Source organism: Schistocerca cancellata, chromosome 6 (assembly GCF_023864275.1).
Source record: "Schistocerca cancellata isolate TAMUIC-IGC-003103 chromosome 6, iqSchCanc2.1, whole genome shotgun sequence".
NCBI classification, from domain to species: Eukaryota; Metazoa; Arthropoda; class Insecta; order Orthoptera; family Acrididae; genus Schistocerca; species Schistocerca cancellata.
In genome coordinates this window covers 716,031,866-716,035,844 of record NC_064631.1, presented here as the reverse complement: position 1 = coordinate 716,035,844, position 3,979 = coordinate 716,031,866, and the positions used below count along the sequence as shown (strand labels likewise).

Here is a 3,979-nt window from a genome sequence, read left to right as displayed (position 1 = left end):
AGCAGAAGTTCGTCGATGGAACAGGAGTTGTCCAGGAGAAATGATTTTAAGCTAGATTTACAGCTTATTTTGCTACCTGTCAGACGTTTTGTGTACTGGTCAAATCATCAAAAACTGATGCTGCGGCATAATGAACTCCTTTCTGAGCCCATGACAGGTTTAATAGTGAACAGTAAAAATCATTTTCCCGTATAGCGTTGTAGGTATGGACATCACCGTGCTTCTCAAATTGGAATGGATTATTTATGACGAATATCATTAGCGGATACATGTATTGTCACAGCGCAGTTAAAAAGCCCATATACTTGATGGGGTCTACGAGACTTCCGTGGGTGGACACAACGCGTTATTGATAGTGCTCGCTCTCGTGCGTTCAATACTTTTTTTCTAAGAGATGAGTTACCCCTGAATGTTACTCCATAAGGCGGCCGGAGTGGCCGTGCGGTTCTAGGCGCTACAGTCTCGAACCGAGCGACCGTTACGGTCGCAGGTTCGAATCCTGCCTCGGGCATGGATGTGTGTGATGTCCTTAGGTTAGTTAGGTTTAATTAGTTCTATGTTCTAGGCGACTGATGACCTCAGCTGTTAAGTCGCATAGTGCTCAGAGCCATTTGAACCAGCCATTTACTCCATGAGACGTTACTGAGTGGAGTATGTCACGAGGTTAATTTGTTTGTTTCCAAAATTAGCAATCATCAGAAGAGCAAAAGTAGGTGAACGTAATCGTTTTAGAAGCTCAGTAATACCCTTCTTCCAATTAAAGTTTTGATCAACATGTACACCCAAAAAAATTGGAGCGTTCTATCCTACTTAGCGCTTCTGCTCATGTGCTATATTCAGAACTGAATATAGTGCCTTCTGTGATCTAGAAAAACCGTATTATTACGCAACAATTTCATGTCGGTAATAGTGAACTACCGGAAAAATTTCTACTTGACAGATTGACCCTCAAATCATAACCGCAAAATTTTCTCGAGTGGTTGCAGCAAGTTGTTTGACTCGCACTGTTGTAGCAACATTTCTTTCTTTGATAGACCAAGATACCTCCTGCTCTGAGATTCTCTATTAGATCTTTATCAAACGATATTCACATTCTTTCTTCGATAGATCCAGATATCACTTACTCTGACTGACCTCGGAATGTGTGTTCTCTTGAGATAAAGAATGATGATGAATGCAGACTGACTTACCGTCACCGTGTAATATTCGTGTGCACCGGACAACCGTTGTCGTTGTTTGTAAGTGTAGTTGAATTTAGAGGTCGAGTTATTTCGGTTAGGAAACTTTCGCAGTGAGTCACCCACTGAACGCCTCCGTGCTCTAGACGCTAGCGCATTCGTAACCAGCGGTCGAGTGCATCCTCTGTCACGTGCGGCAACTGTCGAAATCAGCTGTTGTTTACGTTGTTGATGGCACAACGTCGAAATTTGTCTGTTTTCCCCTGATGTGTATTTACGTTAATAATCTCGTGTCTGGAGCTTATATCTCAGCGCTTTCAAAGTTAAACACGTAGTTATGAAAGTATATCAAAATATATCATTGATAGATATAAATAACAGTTTTCTTATACATTATTATACAAATTGGAGAAGCCTGTATTAACACGTAAAGTTTCCTTAACCATTCCGTGGGGGTATAGCTCAGTGGTAGAGCATTCGACTGCAGATCGAGAGGTCCCCGGTTCAAACCCGGGTGCCCCCTTCTATTTTTAAAGTTATGTGCAGAATGTACTTCTGCTAAACTTCCCTCCTTTAATGAATTTTGTTGTCTTTAACCGCTTTTCTGTAATTGTAATATGCCTGAGGTTCCGTTAAATTAAATGTACATCAACTTATGATATCTGTAATCCCACGCCAACAGCCAGATCGTACTGGGAGGTGATGGCAATTGATACCGGCGAATGCTCTTCGCAAATGGTCACTTGAAAAACTGTTCACCTGGCAAACCTGTTGCCTTCGAAGTGCGTTCTAAGGCCTGTACTACTTCATGCAGTACGACACGCAATGCGGAACTTGGAATTGAGCCGTGCGTGCTTTTAGCACAAACATTGTAGTCCCGCTGCCTCGCTGGAGGTCACCGACTGCCGTCTGACGAGGTCGTGTTTATCCGCTTGTCAATCTCCCAGGCATACAATTGCTCAGTTACGCATGCGTGTTTGCGTGGCTTTCACATGGAAGCCGCTTCGCCTATTCGTTTCATTGTACGGATCTCAACCCCAGAACACCTCGTTTCTCCGTAGTGACGGGTTACATAATGCTTCCTTTTGCTCTTCATCTGACTGACGGTAACTGATTGTCGACATGTAGCTCTTGCATTATTTTTTGGGATCTGAGTATATTATTAGGAGCGAAAAACGTAAGACCTGAAAGCCATGCTGGTATTAGGGAAAAACTAAATACTGTAGTCAGATATAATGATAAATAAAACCGCTTCAAAATGAGCTTGAAACTACAAATGTCAAACTGTAAAAGTGAAGTACTACTTTAAAAATGTGCACCAAGATTATAAGAGAAATAGAATCCAATGAAAAATGATTACTAGAACTCAGACGCATTGTAAGTGAAGGATTACATATTATTACAAGTCACAAATATTGTGGTACACATTTGTGTAGAGAATAGTGGCGATGGATTGCAATTTACAAGTATGTCTAGAAAGCATATCAGCTTAAATAATTTTTCTCTGTACAGAGCGCCGGTCCGAGAACATTTTTTCGCACAATCGACTCATCATTCCCATTCCCTAGACATTAGTTGCTTTTTATCGGGCTCTTGCTAAGACTTTAAAAATAAATTTAAATCGAGTGACCGTGGAGTAGATGCTTTCTTTTTTTTTAAAGTGCTACGTCGATATTTATTTGAAATAGAAATAAATTTCCGAATCTTATTCCAGTGCTAAATATGAAAAGATGAAACAGTTAATTCCGTTTAACGTAATTCCCAAATTATTCAAAAGCTCTTAGGAAAAGCAGAAATAAATAAACCAACTGTTCTGTTCTACCATTAGCAAATACTTGGTGTCTACTAAAGTGGTTGGAAAGGATAAATATATGAAATTTGTTATTTATTTTAATAATGGGACTTTCATTATATAATTTGCTAATTATTCCAATTTCCATAGGAAACGTGTTAAATAAAGGACATTGTTACTGCGTAACTAGTGTGTTACCTGTGAAGAAAATTCACCAGTAAGTACCTAATTGTTACAAAATTTGTCTTGAAAGTAACTAAAAATTGATACAATCAAAGTCTGTGTACTTACAACTGAAAACGAAAACAGAAATTTACCTGTGCCGCGAAAGAGAAACGTTCTATTAATAAAGTCATGTATAATTCCGACAACTGTTCAGTATATGCAACGAGAATCTTTCCGTTGGATAAAAACGTTGTATTGAAATTTTTCCAGCCTTTAATTTTGCAAAATCATTCAAAACAGAATCTGAATCTACTGACTTCATGGTATCGCGTTCGGTGGCTATAGATGACTCAGTCCGCGCAATTGCGCCTGAGGAAATGTTGACTTAGCGTACGCTTTATCAGCTTGTGTTTTGAAAAACTGCTTTCGCTGCAAACTGCAGACTTACGTACAGTCAGGGGGAGTCGCACGCTTATTAAAAAAATTTTGAGAAAGTCAATAAAATTGCCTTTTGTGGAGAAATTCAGCACAAAGAACTGGCCGCTAAGGTCAGAAATTCTTAGTTTGTTTTCCAAGGAATCTCCAGCATCTTCCACGCTGGACTGGTTTACCATCTCAGCCCCATAAACACAGGATTGTTGTTGTTGTGGTCGTCAGTCTTAAGACTGATTTGAAGTACCCCTGTGCAATATTCTTTTCTCTGCATAGTTAGTGCAACCTACATCTACCTGAAACTGCTTTCTGTGGTCAAACCAAAATCCATCCCCTTCCAGCCCCCCCCCCGGCCCCCCTCACACACACACACACACACACACACACACACACACACACACACACACACACG

General features: G+C 40.2%; 1 non-coding gene across 1 annotated transcript; it reads left to right on the top strand.

Annotated features, from left to right (window-relative positions):
* The first annotated feature begins 1,629 nt into the window (after positions 1-1,629).
* Trnac-gca (transfer RNA cysteine (anticodon GCA)) lies at positions 1,630-1,701 on the top strand. The gene has a single exon. It is a non-coding gene; the product is annotated as a tRNA-Cys (tRNA).
* Positions 1,702-3,979: the final 2,278 nt, after the last annotated feature.